The following is a 19,074-nucleotide window of genomic DNA, read 5'->3' as shown; positions in this document are numbered from 1 at the left end:
AGACAAAAAGTTATATATATATATATATATATATATATATATATATATATATATATATATATATATATATATATATATATATATGATTCTATCATGCTCATATGTGTGCTAAGGCAGTCAAAAAATTGAATATGTGATTATAGCATGTTCATATGTGATCTAAGGCATCTAAAAAAACTCTATATGTGATTCTACCATGCTCAGATGTGCTTTAAGGCAGACAAAAAACTATATATGTGATTCGATCATGCTCGTATGTGTGCTAAGGCAGTAAAAAAATTGAATATGTGAATATAACATGCTCATATGTGCTCTAAGGCAGGCAAAGCCAAAAATTTTATATGTGATTCTATCATAAATGATATATAACATGTTCATATGTTCTAAGGCAGTAAAAAAACTCTATATGTTATTACATCATGCTCATATGTGTGCTAAGGCAGTCAAAATACTAAATATGTGATTATAATATGCTCATATGTGTTCTTAGGCAGTCAAAAAACTGAATATGTGATTATAGCATGCTCATATGTGTTCTAATGCAGTCAAAAAAACTTTATATGTGATTCTATTATGCTCATATGTGCTCTAAGGTAGACAAAAAGTTATATATATATATATATATATATATATATGTGATTCTATCATGCTCATATGTGTGCTAAGGCAGTCAAAAAACTGAATATGTGATTATAATATGCTCATATGTGTTCTTAGGCAGTCAAAAAACTGAATATGTGATTATAGCATGCTCATATGTGTTCTAATGCAGTAAAAAAAACTTTATATGTGATTCTATCATGCTCATATGTGCTCTAAGGCAGACAAAAAGTTATATATATATATATATATATATATGATTCTATCATGCTCATATATGTGCTAAGGCAGTCAAAAAATTGAATATGTGATTATAGCATGTTCATATGTGTTCTAAGGCATCTAAAAAAACTCTATATGTGATTCTACCATGCTCAGATGTGCTTTAAGGCAGACAAAAAACTATATATGTGATTCGATCATGCTCGTATGTGTGCTAAGGCAGTAAAAAAATTTAATATGTGAATATAGCATGCTCATATGTGCTCTAAGGCAGGCAAAGCCAAAAATTTTATATGTGATTCTATCATGCTCATATGTGTGCTAAGGCAGTAAAAAAATTGAATATGTGATTATAGCATGTTCATATGTGTTCTAAGGCATCTAGAAAAACTCTATATGTGATTCTACCATGCTCAGATGTGCTTTAAGACAGTAAAAAAAACTATATATGTGATTATACCTGAGAGGGACCTGGAATCGAAGATCCGCTATCCTGAACAGCGGCCTTAATCTCATTTCGGAGAAAGGGGGCGACGGTGTATTGGAAGTAGTTATTCAGTGATTCATTAATGATCTCGCGTACATCATCACCGGAAAGAATAGTCGGCTGCTTGGAGCTTATGTCGGCGCAAGAAGTCGGTGAGCCGTAACTGGAAGAACCAATAACTGGTGAAGTGTTCATATTACTCCCAAACCCGAACACGCGACCTTTTTTGGGTTCACCTGCTGCAGTCACCCATGCTGTAGGATCAAATGATGGATGCTGAGTAGCGTCTTCGCCATATCGCTCTACCATCTGTTGCTCATATACCTCCTACAAAATAATGTTTAAAGTATTCATTAATAATTAATGATAACATTATGATATCTTGCATATATATTGCAATGATTATTAATAGAATTAATACATACCGTTGTCGTTCTCGCCTTCTCTGATACGAAGACTCTCGTGGTCTTCCGTTTATGTGTTTCTACAAACACATCCTTATATGGTACACTGCCTCCTTTTTCTGCTTCCTGCGAAGTTAAATGATAAAAGATTTAGTACACAAGTTTGCAACAATACTTATAAAATTAATATTATATATTGATGAGTTACCATTTTCTTTAGGTGACTCCCAAATGTCTTAGATCCATCTGTGTGTAGATGGACTTCGGGCATCTTCGATCGATTTTGTGAAGCCTTCGCATAGCGATTTTTAAATGCATCTCCCGCCCACTTATCGCACATTTCATCCCAGTAATCTCTCCTGATAGTAATAGGACCATGGCCCTTCCACAGTAATGGATCATCTACTATGCCAGATGCTTTTTTTGCTGTAGTCTTCATAGTGTGCAGCATGTCTGCAAATCGATTGGCAGCCACCTTCTGCCACACCTTCCTTGCATCATTTTCTTCTACCGTAGTTGCGAAGCGATTCGAAGCCTACAAATATTTTCAGAAAGTTAGTAGACATTGCTTAAATAAATTAAATATAAAACACATTAACTATGAGGAACAACTGTATACCATGAATGAGGACCACAATCTGTCTAACACCTCCTTTGGGTACTCTTTCCATTGAGCAACTGGTCCTGGTAGATGTTGAAGAAGTGAATTCCTAATCTCCCGTACTACTTCTTGTGGCTCAAACCTCGTGCTGCACATGAATTGTTACACAGTAATTATCAATATAAAATATTTAAAAGATATGCAATAATTGAAAACAAAATACTTACGGTCGATTATCGATATACACTATTCGAATGAGTCTTCTTGTGCAAGCCTGAGAAGACCCTGTTTCCTGTGTTGGCTGTTGACTTGTGTGATCAACTGGTGTAGGTGGGTCGTGTACAGGCGCAACATCATCTGTAAAAAAATACATTAGAAATTCTCAGAATGTGCATTTGAACTAATCAAGCATCTAATTAGTTATATGATATACCTATCACAGGAGCCCGTGAAGATGAAGGTTGAGCCTGGCTACTACTGGATGAGCGACCACTATAACCTCCACGAACCATATTCTAACAAATAACATATGTCATACAATACATTCAAATAATTCACATCAAGTATTACAATGCATTCAAGTCATTCACATCAAGCATTGCAATGCATTCAAATAATTCAAATCATTGACATCAAGTATTGCACTAATTCAAATCATTCGTTAATTGCATAAATTATAATACATTCAGATAATTGAAATCATTCACATCAAGTATTACAATGCATTCGAATCATTCGTATCAAGTATTACAATACATTCAAATAAAATTTTTAATCATTCACACCAAGTATTGCAATACAACTCACATTAAGTATTACAATGCATTTAAATAGAGGTTTGTAGTATAAGATTTTGCTCACTAGCTTGAGAATTCTTCCTCGTCACTAGTTTGACTTTCTTCTTCTTCTTCTTCTTCATTGTTTGCCCATCCACTTGGTACATCATTTGGATCACATTTCTCTATGAATGTTTCATCGGCCAATGGAGATATGACATGCATATCATGCGCAACATCGTGACCATAAGCGAAGTCACAGACATCATCTGATTGATAGTAATCATTGTCTTCAGCTAACTCATCTTCCTGTAACTGATCATACTCGGGGTATAGTTTGGATTTCACCTTGCAAACTGCCCACCATTCATTTCTATCTGACTTTTTTATACTCGGATATGAAGTATAATAAACTTGTTGAGCTTGCGAGGCTAATATGAATGGTTCATATGTTCCAAACCTGGATTTATGATTCACCTCCACAATGCCTGAAGCTTTGTCGAGTCTTGTTGCAGTTGGATCAAACCATGACACTTGAATATCGTAACCCTGTTATTCATGCCTAAGTAAGTCAACTCCATTATTTTCTCTATAACACCGTAGTAATCATGTTCATTTTCACTGTAGTTGCTACCCTTGACACACAGGCCACTATTTATCGTTGATTTGTTTATACCGTAGTCTTTTGTATGGAATCGATAACCATTTACGATATACCCGTTGTAGCATTGCACAACTTTGGTCGGACCATTTTCTAAATCACATATTCCTTGATCTTTAACATCACCATTGCGAACCTACGCACAAACATAAATAATGATTGTGATCACGATCAATTAAGTAACTTAGTGTTGTTTATAAGTACAAAATTTATGTTAGCTTCTTTACCAACTGTTTCAACCACTCCACAAACTTAGTTTCACGTTCTTTTTGTACTTCTGCATCAGTGAGATGTGAAACTTTGTTTTGCAACTCCAGATCAAATCGTCTGCAAACCACAAATACTTATATTACCGAGTCATGTATCCACATATAGAACATAAAAGAATTTATAATTGAGTTGTATATACATATACTTACTCGATGTATGGGTCGATCACTGAGCAATTAAAAAGAATATAGATGTGTGCTGCATCTTGCTCTCGATCTGTCAATAGCCTTGATCGGCAACTACCAAATGCATGCCCAAGTGGTTGAAATATCGACAGCTTGTCAGCTACAGTTACTTGTTCTCCATCATCGTTACGGGGCGGGCATGTGTAACGTGTTGGAATATGAGGTTCGAAGTACATAGATGAGAAATTTGAAATCTCTTCTAAAGTGTACGCCTCACAAATAGAGCCTTCTACTCTTGCTTTATTACGAACCTTTTTTTTTAGGTCGAACATGCATCTGACAAGAATATACATTTCAAATTTTAAATATCTGTCATTAAAGAGACAAATATAAAAAAACATATACCTTTCAAATGGGTACATCCATCGATATTGCACAGGGCCACCAACCCTTAGTTCATATGACAGATGTATGATCAAATGTTCCATAACATCGAAAAATGTTGGCGGAAATATCTTTTCTAACAGACAAACAGTGGTGATGACAGAGTCCTCGAGATTCTTTACATCTGATACAACGACCTCCGATGCGCACAATGTTCTGAAAAATCCGCTCAACTGAGACAATACCCCCATATAGGTTTGTCTAACATATCATGGAATGCTAGGGGTATCAATCGTTGCATAAAGATATGACAATCATGGCTCTTCAACCCATATAACTGTCCATCGTCAATCTTCACAGCCCGAGCAATGTTAGAGACATATCCATCTGGAAATCTCAGTTGTCTCAACCATTGACATACATGTTTTATTTGATCAGGTCCGAGCACGTACTTCGCCTTTGGTTTCAGTACTTTGCCATTATACTCTTTGAGTTCCAATTCTGGTCTTTTACATATTAATTTTAAATCCATACGGGCCTTCGGATTATCCTTCGTTTTTCCTTTCATATTCATTACTGTATTGAACACATTATCAAACACATTTTTCTCTACATGCATCACATCCAAATTATGTCGTATCAATAGGGTCGGCCAATACGGTAGTTCCCAAAAAATAGTTTTTTTCGTCCAATTGTGATCCTTCCCAAATCCACGGAAGGGTGTAGGACTGCGGGCATCTGTTAATACATCTGGAAAGTATAATAATCTTCTTAGAATCTCTATGCCAGACAATCTTGAGGATGGACCTTCCGTTTCAGTTGTGCCTGCTGTAAATGCATTCTTTTGACGTCGGAACAGATGATCGCTGGGTAGAAATCGACGATGGCAATCAAACCAGCAAAGCTTCCTTCCATGCCTCAATCTAAAAGCTTTGGAATCCTCCATGCAGTACGGACAAGCCAACCTCCCATGTGTGCTCCAACCAGATAACATACCATATGCAGGGAAGTCACTGATTGTCCATAGAACAGCGGCCTTCATGTTGAAATTTTGTTTTTTATGGGCATCATACGTGGTAACACCGTCATCCCACAGTACTTTTAATTCATCAATCAATGGCCTTAGATATACATCAAGATTTTGGCCAGGTGAGGTTAGACCAGGGATCAACAGAGACAAGAAAAGATTTGGACGTTTCATACACAAGCTTGGTGGAAGATTGTATGAAGTTACAAATACTGGCCAACATGAGTATGGAGTTGATCTACCCTCAAATGGATTAAATCCATCTGTACATAGACCGAGTCTAACATTTCGCACTTCCATTGCGAAGTTCTGATGAGTACGATCAAAGTGCTTCCAAGCTTCAGCGTCAACAGGATGCGTGATCTTGTTTTCATCGTGTCGAACTTTATTTGCATGCCATCTCATGTGTTTAGCTGTCATTGAAGACATATACAATCGCTGCAATCTAGAAGTGATAGGAAAGTAGCGGAGCGACTTGTATGAAACTTCCTTTGATCTCGTGCTACCATTGCCTCTTGTCTTTGGCTTGAACAGAGGATGCCCACATGACGGGCATGATATGTCGTTTTCCTGCTTCTTGAAATACAACATGCAGTGATTTGGACAAGCATCAATCTTTTTGTAACCCATACCTAGAGCGTTGACCATAACTTTCGCACGATAAAAATTTTGTGGCAATTTCTCATCTTTAGGCAACATACTCTTCACAATCATGCACAAATGGTCAAAACATGATTGACTCAAATTATACTCGGACTTCAAATTCATTAGTTGAAGAACTGCAGACAAGATAGTGTGACTCTCACAACCGTTTCAAAGTGGCTCATCAGCATCTCTAAGTAAATCATAAAATCTACTAGCTGCATCGTTTGGTGATTCTTCATCTACGGCAGTTCTTACATCACTAAAACTCATAGCAGAACCCAGTTCTGTTCCTGCAACATCAAATATCAAATTCGTATATGGATTATCGTGCACCACATTCACCTGTGCATCAAAATCGTTTCTAAATTCTTCTCCATGAAACGTCCAGTTCTGATAATCACTCACAAAACCCTTCCTGTATAGGTGATGTCTAATGCCATGAGGTTCTACAAATCGATTATTCTTACAAATCTTGCAGGGACACCTAATCCGACCTGTGGGATCTACCGTACTGACACTTGCCGTTGCAAATTCAATAAAATTGTCGACACCATCCATATATTCATGCGATAACTCATTGTCCACTATCCTACGGTACATCCATTCACGGTTTGCAGTTATTCTGTCGTATGATGTTACGAATAGTATCCTAACCAGTTAAAAGAGAACCATCAAAATACTATGATGAAAAAAATATCAAATTTATCATGCAATATATGATGTCATACAATCACAAGAATTATGATGCATGCATTGATAACTTAATATTTTCATGTGCAAACTATTCATGACACGATACATTCATTTGAAGCATGCTTTCAGTATACAATTTCACATGGAAGACATAATCAAATTGAAAGTAACTACATGTAAGCATGGATACAATCACATCAAACATTGCAATACATCGAAATAATTCATATCAAACAAATGTCAAACATGTACCTGCGGCAAACACACTTCAATATCCCACTAACTAGTACCATGCATAGCATGGACTCCATACTCCAAAAATAAGAACACTTCCATATTCATACATTAAAATCATGCTCAGCATGATCTCCGAACTCCAACAAAGCAGTCCTAGATATCAACAACTAAGTGAGTGTGTGAACAATAAAGTGTTACATTCAATAAATTAAATAACATGTGATGCGCTTGCATCACTTACTCACCACGGGTATTTACCCGATTTGCATTATTTTTGTCACTTACTTACCACGGGTGGCGGGGCACAAGCGAGTTCTGTTGAGAAATCTGCAAAAAAAAAATGATGTTTTAAAATGAAGTCACCATGAAATTATTCGACCATATTAAATCATAAAACCTTAAAATACAAGAAAATAAATTATAAATAAACCAAAACATCATAAACTATAAGAAAAATAAACCATAAAATTAAATAAAAAAGCCACAATTTAAACCTTAATCAAACAAGGAAAAAACCTGCCCTAATCAAATACAAAAAAATCCTTAATCAAATTAACTAAAAAGTATTAATTAAAAAAATGTGATTTAAATCCCTAATTATAGAAAATAAAAATAAAAACTCTAAATAAATAAAAAAACCCTAATCAAATTAACTATAAAAGCCTTAATTAAAAAATTTTGATTTAAAGTCCTAACCAAATTAACTAAAAATCCTTAACTAAAAAAATTATGATTCAAATCCCTAATCATAGAAAATAAAAATAAAAGCTCTAATCAAATCCAAGAAAACCCTAATCAAATTAACTATAAAATGCCCTAATTTTTAAATTTTGATTCAAAGCCCTAATAAAACAAAATCAAATAAAAAACCCTAATTAAATTAACTACAAATAGCCTTAATTTAAGAAATTTGATTCAATTGCCTAATAAATGAAAATCAAAATAAAAAATCCTAATCAATGAAAATCAAAGAAAACTAAACAATAAAAATAAAATAAAAACCCTAATTTCTGAAAAAAGAAAAAAAAGAGCAAGAAACCAGGGGGTCGACCCCCGGCCGGACACGGCAGGGGGTCGACCCCCGGCTGGACATCAAAAGGGGTTGACCCCCTGGCGGACACGGCAGGGGGTTGACCCCCTGCCGGACAAGGCAGGGGGTTGACCCCTGGCCGGACACGGCAGGGGGTCGACCCCGGCCGAACACGGCAGGGGGTTGACCCCCTGCCGGACATCAAAAGGGGTTGACCCCCTGCCGGGGTTGACCCCTTGCCGGACACGGCGGGGGGTCGACCCCCGGCCGGATATGGCGGGGGGTCGACCCCCCCCCCCCCGGCCGGACACGACAGGGGGTCAACCCCCTACCAGGGTTGACCCCCGGTCGAACATGGCAGGGGGTCGACCCCCGGCCGGACACGGCAGGGGGTCGACTGCCTGGCGGAGTCGACCCCCTGCCGGAAAACGCAGGGGGTCGACCCCCAATCCATTTAAGGTGAAATACGTACCTGCGGTTGCTCCGGGCAGCGGCGGCGGCAGCGGCAGCGGCAGCGGAAGGTTGACGGAGATCGACTTCCGGCGAACGGTGGGGGCCGGCAGAGAGGTCGACGGGATGTATAGGGCCGCCGAAGGAAGAGGGCGGCAGGAGGGAGAGGGCGGCGGGCGGGAGCAGCGAAAGGAGAAAGGAAAAAGAGGGCTGGGATTAGGGGTAATGCGACATTTAGCGACAGATTAATTCCGTCGCTAAGCCATCGTAATTCAAAAAATGAAAAAAGGCGACAGAAAATATTTCATCGCCTAGGCCGTCGCTATGTTGCGACAGAATTTTAGCCGTCGCAATTCCGTCGCTAACTGCCGTATTTATTGCGACAAAATATTCTCTCGCACAATCCGTCGCTAAGTAGCGACGGATTTTGCGAGGGAATATAATCTGTCGCTAGTTTCGTAAAATTCTACAAATATAGCGACAGATTCATTTCTCTCGTTAATCCGTCGCTAAGTAGCGACGATATAACTCCGTCGCTAATCAACTGTTTTTTTGTAGTGTTCGGGTCCTAGACTGGGTCAGACATAGAACCAGTCCACCCCAAACCCCCTAATGGGTCCAGGAATGCTCTTTCTAAAATACAACCTGTTGAATATCTCAAATGCCGACAAGGTATAAACAAAAATTGTTTAGAATTTATTTGCAAACAACTTTTGTTTTGATGTTATTACCGAATTCAGCGTCGGTTCACCAAAAAATGCAAATCAAGGTGCCAGACTCTACTTGGACAACGTTCTGTCAACATTTTGTAGAGCCGTCGAAATCCCTCCACACAACTCCGATGATGCCCAAATCATTCGAACAAGATCCTCACATGTCAATGAACTCAAATCTATTGATGAGTCATTGATCCTCTGTTCGAGATAGCTAGTATTTAAAGATGTACATTAAAGGTTGCCTCAACAATTTTTGGCGGACGGCCAATGTCAGCCAATCGAATGGCTGACTGAAACAACTGTGGCAGGCGGTGGGTCATTTGTCAATGCTTCCCTCATTGTCATCCGATATTCCAAAACCAAATGGGAGTCTGATGAAGGAGAACAATGCCAACAAAATTTTTTGGCAAGCCCCGCATGGGCGGCACACCCACACCTCGAATATGCATGTAGAGAAAGCACTGTATGGACCCATAACCCAATGTTAGCATAAAATGCATCACAGAAGAGCCACTTACCAGATGCAGTCATGGATGATCTGAATGACGCTTCAGTGGATGCGGGTGGTCAGCATTCTCATCAGCCAATCGATGCTCTCAATGAGCCCAAGCCAGAATGTTGAATGGTGAGTAGAACCCTTGAACCCTGAGAGAGAAATTACATACGAATGTGGTACTCAACAACCATGTATGCCCTCATCAAGTGTCCATAGTGATCTCCTATTTATAAGGGGATTTGGTGGAGGTCCATAATAGGTCAATAATCGAAACTAGTGGAGGCCCCTAATGGGTCCTGCAACCCTCAAAACCCAAGAGCCACGCTCATGTATGTCCCTTGATGTGCCCATGTCAATATGGGTCATGAATATATTCATGTTAGATCCTATTTGATTTGACATCCTATATCTATGACTTTAATTCTTATTTGAACCCATGGCCTCTTTGGAATAACAATAGAGTACATGAGTTGGACTTGCCATGGATGCTTATAGGAGATTGGAATTGTATCTGATCATCCGATTGATTGGGTCCACTGACTTCAATTATTTGATTGAAGAATGTGAGCTAATGGAAGTTACTGATGAAAATATCAGGTTTACCTGGCATAATAATAAAAAGGGTCAGAACTTCAAGACCAATAAATTGGATAGAGCTTTCATCAATCTTTCTTTGGGTAGCTCACTGTCCAAACACCAAGTTGCAAATTCTACCTAAATCCATATCCGATCACAATCCCTTGAAGTCGAATATGTGGTAACATATGGGTGCTCCTTTAAGTTTTTTAAAATGTGGCTTCACAACCCTCAGTGTAGTGATGTTATTAAGCAAGCTCGGTGTACAAAGATATATGGTTGTCCAATGTATCCTGTTGTCAAGAAGCTTGACATAGTTGAGACCAAATTGTCGGAATGGAATCACGCAATTGTGAGCAATATTTTTACCCATCTGCGAGACATCCACTCTTCTCTTAAGCTCAATCAGGCAACTGTCGATCAAGGTAGCTTGGGGTCAATTGAAAAAGAATGGGCCCTGCGTGATGAGCTTCGACAAATTTTGGTTATAAGGGAGGCCTTTTGGTGTCAGAATTTGAGATATAAATGGCTACACCAAGGTGATCGAAACTCAACATTTTTTCGCTCTCAGTTTTAAAAGAATGTGTTTAAAAATAGTATACATTTTCTCACTAAAGAGGATGGCACAACAGTGAACGGAATTTAGTCTATATTATCAGAGGCTTCATCTTTCTTTTCTAATCTCTTTTATCATCAAGACATATGTGTGCAACAATTGACAAGTGTCTATGATCCCCATGTTTGTATTTCAAACAATCTTTTACTTTAAGCTCCAATATCAGATGCAGAAATTAAATAGGGAGTGTTTAAAATGGATGCAGATAGTACACCAGGATCTGATGGATTCAATTGAGTTTTTTTTGTCTTGCTTGAAAATTGTAGCCCATGTAATCATTATGAATTTCTTCTCTAGAAAAATACTTAAACGAGTTAACACTACCAATATTATTTTAATCCTCAAAATTGGTGGTGCTACTCGCTTCTCTGATTTTAGGCATATTAGTCTTTGCAATTTTATTTATAAAATCATCCCTAAAATTATGTTGCAGATGATCATTTCTTATAATCAGAGAGCTTTCTTGCATAGACGGAAGATTTATGACAACATTATTATGGCACATGACCCGGTTGATTTCTTATATCATAGAAAGAAGAAGAATGTTATTTTCAAGTCAGATTTTGCAAAAGCATATGATAGAGTCGATTGGACCTTTCTTGAGGACATATTGCATTTTTTTTGTTTCAATAATTGGTGGATTCAAAGAGTAATGATTTGTATTTTCTCTTCTTTTGTTGTTATGATTAATGGAATCCTTGGGAATCATTTTCATAGTGGTAAAGGATTACGTCAAGGTGATCCTGTCTTTCCATATTTGTTCTTATTAGTTAGGGAATGACTTACTAGGAAGTTATTGCTCAAAGAGGCAGAAAGGACTATAAATCTTAGTTCAGTGAAGAAGTTGACTTGCAGTCGTTTTTTTTTTGTAGATGATGCTTTATTTTTCATTCAAGATGAGCATAACTTGTGTTTCATTTTATTGATATCATATATGAGTTCGAAAACAAGTCTCGTGTTCTGATCACCAAGCAAAAGTCATTATTTATCCCTTTTCATCTAGCATGTAATAGTGTTCAAACTATTTCTTGCAATTTGGGTTGGCCTCGAGCTTCTTTACCGCTTAAATACCTCGGCCTTCCACTATTTGTTGGGGCTCTATATATGGAAGCAATTATGTGACCCTTGATCTTGAAGTCCAGCCAGAAGGTAGAGTGTTGAAATGCTAAACTTCTCTCAAGATCAGCTCAAGTCACTCTTGTTAATTCCATTCTAGCCTCCTTTCCTATCTCTGGATGCTAAGTTTTTGCCTCCTCAGTTAGGTAATTGCTCATCTTGAAACTTATATGCATAAATTTCTTTGGTTGGATAGTGGTAAAATATCCTACATTTAATCTTATGAGCTGGGACTCTATCTGTAAGTCAAAAAATAAAGGAGGGTTTGGCCTTTATCGTCTTGTCAATGCCAATAAAGCTTGCCAAGCAAAATTGGTCTGAATGATTTCAAATAATGAAGACATTCTATGGGTTAAATTGTTTCAACATAATTATTTATCATTTAACTCATTATACTTTCACTACTGTAAACACTTACGATCTTGGGTTTGAAAAGGATGAGCAATATCACTAATTAAGGGAGGCTCCAAATGGAATATTGAAAGTGGTAGGTGGGTCATTTATCCTGTATACGACAATTCAATGTGACTAATGTCCTCTAGAGCTCCTCATTGTGTGCCATTTCACCATCATGCACAACTATCACAAGACATCCATCAAATCCTTTAGAATCAATCGTGGAACATTGCCTTGCAAGATTAACTTGCTTGGACTAAAGCTACAACTTTCTTTCTCATATGCTTGGCAGTTGGATATGATCCCAGGTCAGCCCCTTGTTTGTGCAAAGTTTATCTGGTGTAAAAACTTTTTACCAAGAGCTGCATTTACATTACATTTAGCAGTTTCTGAAAGACTCCCTATGCATGAAAGATTGGTGCAGCTTGGTGTCAACATTGTTAGTAAGTGTGCTCTTTGTAATAAGGCCATTGAAACTTCATCTCACTTATTTTTCACCTGCCATATTAGTGCTCAAATATGAAAAAAGGTTACCCTTCTTTTTGGATGCTGGAGACCACCTCACTTGCAAATGAAGGACGAGCTCATAAGTTGGGGTAAGAATAGGTTTTAACATAAAGTCATCTATATATCAGTGTTGATTAGTGACAATGTTGTGAAAAACATCGAGGCATAGCAAGGCGCTTCACCAAAAACTGAGACGAGGCGTAAAGCGTAAGCCTCAATTTTTTGTTTGAAAACTTAAAAAAATATCTAAAAATACAAATAAAAAAATGCTTTATTGATGAAGCAACAACCAATAAAAAATAGAAAATCTCAAATAAATACTAAAAAATATGAGATTAACACATAAAAGTAACTGAGAAACTGATTATATAATTGAGAAACAAATTATATAACTTAGAAACAAATTATATATCTGTGAAAAAAACTACACAGCATAACAAGATTAAAAAAATTGATTAAAAAAACTATAAAAATATCTACAAATACAAATAAATAAATAAAATGCTTTATTGATTAAGCAACAAAATAAAAATTCATCATCATCATCTTCTTCTTCTTCACGCTTTAGGCTAGCGAAGGTGCGCTTTTAACAACACTGGTTAGTGACTTTCCAAATAATTGTGTAGCAAATATGGCAAACTCATAGCCAGCTAATGTTTGCTGCTTCCCGTAAATCCATATCTCAAATTATCTATCATTGGCTTAACTCAGTCAGGGACTATTATGCAAACTAGCCATCCTATTATTGATAAGTGGAGGAATGCAGAGATGGAGTCCTCCTCCCTCATTGTGGCATAAATTGTACATCTATAGCATTTATGACCTACTTTCAATATGTGGCAAAATGGTTTTACAATAAGAGACTCTTCAGGAGCTTACTTGGTAGTTGGCTGGGATCGTGGAGTGCCACCATGTTTTTTTTTATCGAGAATGGAATTGCTGGATCGGAATTCTACAGTATGTTGATAGAACCGGTAGAGTGATTATTGAATCCTTGAGAAGAGACACAATGACCATCCTAACTAGTCAACTTGAGGGAGGTGGACGTCCAAATCTGATTCATGAAGAGCTTCTGCATATTCTCATTCAATTTCAAAGGATTCGAATTGTCAAAGCTCCAAAGTTTCGCAATTGGGTGGCAAGGGACTTAGCCAGGTTAGCAGTTTTAAGGCCCTTACAGTTTTGGAAGGATAAACACCCCAATTGGTATCCGAGTGGTTTGGAATTATGATCTATTGCACATTTTATTTTGTTCAATGACTGGTAGGGGTTTGCCTAACCCCAGCTGGTCTATCAAAAAAATGATGATTGGGTATGACATTAGGGATGATTGGATCCCCTTCCGAGTTCTCAACATCTGGCCAACTTCTTGATTTTTTTTTCATAGGGAATAGGGAAACCATCCAGAGGAACCCTCAATCCAGGAGCCACCAGCTTTAGCTTATGCAAGGGAGGTAACACCTGCGAAAATCGAACCCTGATTGCCCATCTGACAGCCTACACCCGTTTCAACTATGCTAAACCCTCCAAACCTGATTGATTGCCTATCTGACAGCTGAGACCCGTTTCAACTATGCTAAACCCTCGGGTCTACCCAACTTCTTTGAATTACTGTTCCTTCTTATTTGCCAGTAGAAGCTGCTAACCTGTGAGCAGTTGTGATATTATTGTCTGTGTTTTTTGTGATGCCCAAACTAGCTCTAGATTATTTGAAGAAGAAGCTCTTGATAATTTCAGGAACTTGGTGTCATCATAAATGATGCAAAACACACCGAAGGTTCACATGGGCTATTGGGTGTATGAGTAAATGCGGTGTACTTATTACTATACTTTTTTATTTGTATGGCATTTTTTTTATGGTGTTGATAAGGAAACATGTGATGTGCCCTCAATTAATTCCTCAAATTATTGAATGCTTTTCAATTTCGTTTACACTGAATTGTTCAATAAATAAGGTAGGCGCTATAAATTCATAATTTTCTTTTATGCTCTGCTTTAGGCTTGGGCCAAGCATGATTAGATTCTAGTCTTATCCGTCATGTTATAAGAACCTCACTATGCTCACCCTTTCTTTCCACTTTCGGGGGGCCTTTCTCTCAAGGTGCCGCTCATAGAGGCACTGAGGCTAGTCTTCGATGAAGAGAAGATATCCAAACCTGGTTAAGTCCTCCAACCGGCCATACACACTCCACTCGCTCCTACAACTTTGCTCGCTTCGCTTTCTCTTTACAGCTTATTCCGACAAAGAGTTGTCACTCTACGCGCGCAGCGGCGCAGGTTAAACATTCTTGGAAAACAATCAAGGCTTTTCAATTACTTTCTTTGGCAATTCAATCTTGAGAACTAATCAAGACTAAAAATTGGAGAAGGAGATACGAACAAAGAGGAATAACCAATGGATGAAAGAACATGAAACCATTTTTGTTTTCATGGAGGTACAGAAAATGGTTGGGGGGCAATGAAGTAGGTGAAGTGGTTGGATTTTGCGAGTTGTTCCAACCACCACAGATCCAACTTGTTGTATCCAGCAACACCAGTAGTCTCCATGTAAAAATTGTAGGCTCCTCTTATTTAATAAGGCATCATCTTCTGTGTATTGTGTATCCCAATCAATAAAAGAAGAAACTCAGTCTGGTTGTGGACGTAAGCAGTTTTTTGCTGAACCAACGTAAAATCATTGTTGTTATTTTCTTCTTTCTCTTTTTTCGTGTTTGTTTCTTTGATCCAATGGTAGGTCCAAGGGTTATGCCCTAACAAGGTCACCTTCTTCAGCAAATCGTGATTATATAATCGGACATGATTAATCGAGTCCATCACTTGCAACTGTTTTATTATATTCAACATCTATTTTCATGATATTTTTAAAATGACAGCATATCAGGGGTAATCACATTGGACACTTTAGTGTGCCGCTGCCCTCCATCCTCTGTTGGGTCCCACAGCTGACAGGTTATACCCTACAGATGAAAGGCTATCAGGTGCAGCGGCACACTCGAAGTGTGCAATGTGATTACCCCTCATCTGCATGGCTTTCAATTGACCCCCCCTACGGTTAGGTATTGCATGAACGGAAGGACTCAATTCGGGTATAGGCTTCACTGAGTACGACTTGACTTAATTAATGGAACTGTCCTCATGGAATTTGAATATGGAGTCGGTGGGAGAAAGTAAAACCAAATACAAATCCCATCAGACAATCTGGTATGTTTCACATTAATCAAGCCTAATTACTTGATGGATTCAAGTTTGGTTCTGATCCAGTTGCAAAACTGCATACTGAATCTGATTATTAATGGGATTCTACATCCTTTACTGAATCTCTCTAATCGGGTTTAGATTCTAATGGATATCCGACCTGAACCCAAACCGTGTACATTCCTAAGTCACAGTCAGGAAGAGGTGGCGTTAGAGGTCCATCTCATCCTTAAGACTGAGGGAGCCTTTGTTTTTTTTTTTTTTAGAGATGGCAATGCCCATATTGTAAATGGTAAGCGTTCATCTAGGAGATAGCTCATACAACTTAAGGCATTTCTAAGGCAGCAGCAATAGTCAAAGAGAGTAATTGCACTTACAGAGGTAAGACAACTTCGGTTCCATACATTAGCTTAAATGGTTCAGTTAGTTTGAGTCCGAATGGTGGTGAGGTCAAATGGTAATATGGTATGTGAGTTGAAATGGTTGTAAAACTGTATACTGTTGTAGATAGGATTCTATTGTTAGCGTTGGAATATGAACGTCAAGTAGGTGGATTTGTTTGGAACGGTGAGAGATAAGTCTGTCGTGTTGTAACCACTGTATATGTATTCTATGGTACCCTGACAATCTATTTTGCCTTTCGCACTCATGTCGACACTTGCACACACCATTTTACCATCCTTACAAAAATACAAGTTTGTATTTAATTTATAAGTTATAATTATATTTTCAGTTTATATCTTTATATTTTCAGTATATAATATATATTTTAGATATAGTATATATATTTAGATTATATTCAGTTTATTTTGAACTTATTTTATATTTATGCGATATATAATATATAAATGAAAACCTGCCAGATAGAAAATGTATCAACCTTATCCACTAAGAATTTTTTCAATGTTTTTTTCAAAATTTTGACCTTATTCAGCAGGAAGTAAATCAATCATGTTGAACACATCTGCAAGGTCAGAATTAAAAAAAAAACATAAAAAATTAACGGTCTCAAGCAATAGAGTACCATCGGGTAAGAATGCAGTCAAGTAGCTTCCCACTATATATATATATATATATATATATATATATATATATATATATATATATATATATATATATATATATATATATATATATATATATATTGAAAATTAACTGTCCCAAGCAATCAGTTACCATCTGGTAAGGATGCAGTTGAGTAGCTTTTCACTACTACTATATATGTATATATATATATAGCCTATGTCCTCATACATTTTTTGGAATTACCGTGTCTTACCATGCTTACTTACCTGCATCCGCACCCAGGTGACTGTATATTTTACTCATAGTCTATTGAATGAACATAGTAAAATTCTTTTCTCTCATTAAATCTTACCATTTTCATTTGGACCCTCTTCTTGCATGGCACATGTGGCTGGGCCAAAGAACCAGTCAACTTGTAAGGTCATCCCTAACCAAGAAGGCATAACCGTTACAGTATTTTTAAACAATCTTCTATGAATACTGTTAGATGAAAAACTATCTAGAGTAATATCTCTTAAGCCATTCTAAACGGTATCAAAGGGACAAAGTCTAAAAGTGTCTGCTTAGACTTTTACTGATAAAAGTCTTTTTGTGCCGAAAAGATGGTGAACGTTCATCACTTCATGCAATGAGCAGCTACGCATCACTATATATATATGGAGCCTCAAACATTATGAAAATTGTAGGCTGTGAATTTTTGGAACCTTGTAAAAACCTATTCATTCATCGTACTCTAATGTTTTAAGAAGTGATTCATAGAAAACAGGCATACATAGATCACATCTTTATCGCCAGAATTAAAAAAAAACACTGAAAATTCAAAAAAATCTAATAGCATGTTTCATTTAGTAGGTTTCATATTCAGTAGGTTCTTATATATATATATATATATATATATATATATATATATAGAGAGAGAGAGAGAGAGAGAGAGAGAGAGAGTAATGCATTTGGTCTGTCCTCTCAAGCCCATTCACAAATCATAGTTTTTGATATTTTTCTCATATCTAACATCGTAAATGTGATCTATAGGTTTTGTTTATTGGGAACAGGCTTTTGGATCATCCAAATCTGACTTGTAAACAGGTTTTTCCGGTGATCTAAAATCAATGACTATGAAAGCATCATTTTTTGTTGGCTCATAAAAATACATTTTTTGTCAAAAAAAACATGATCCAATTGTCGATTCCCACTAAATTGAGCATGCTGAATACATCTAACAGTTCAGATCTATCATAAAACACTTCAAACTATGGGGCGTAACTGGGAAGAACGAAAAAAAGAGGGCCTAATATGTTCGGTTCTTATATATATATATAATAATGTGTTTCTTAGGCCCTCTTTTTTCGTTAGGCCCCTTCAAAATCATACTTTTAAGTATTTTTTCTCACGTCTAACACCGTAGATATGATCTATAGGTTTTGTTTAGTGAGAACCGGCTTTTGGATCGCCGAAATATGACTTGTATACATGTTTTTTTGGTGATCCAAAATCAATGGCTATGAAGGTACCAGTTTTCCCAACTCAAAAAACATGTTTTTTGGTCGAAAAAACATGATACAAGAGTCAATTCACACTAAATAGAGCATGCTAAACATATCTAACAGTTCAGATCTATCATAAAACATTTAAAACCTATGGGGCAGAACGAGAAATGGGGATTAATATGTTCAATTCTCATATATATATATATATATATATATATATATATATATATAGAGAGAGAGAGAGAGAGAGGCAGGCAGTGGGCCTTCCAGCCCCGTTGACCCATATCAGAATCATGTTTTATTAGTCCCAGATCTAACTATTATCCTAATT

The 19,074-nt window shown here is 37.1% G+C and overlaps 1 protein-coding gene across 1 annotated transcript in view; it reads left to right on the top strand.

Annotated features, from left to right (window-relative positions):
* Positions 1 to 19,074, top strand: part of LOC149846244 (GDSL esterase/lipase At4g16230-like) — a 53,755-nt gene that overhangs the window by 27,066 nt on the left and 7,615 nt on the right. The window lies entirely within an intron of this gene.

The sequence above is a fragment of the Nuphar pumila genome, chromosome 2 (genome assembly GCF_984573655.1).
Source record: "Nuphar pumila chromosome 2, dmNupPumi1.hap1.1, whole genome shotgun sequence".
NCBI classification, from domain to species: domain Eukaryota; kingdom Viridiplantae; phylum Streptophyta; class Magnoliopsida; order Nymphaeales; family Nymphaeaceae; genus Nuphar; species Nuphar pumila.
Note: the sequence above shows the minus strand (reverse complement) of the source record. Positions and strands in the feature narration are given on the sequence as shown.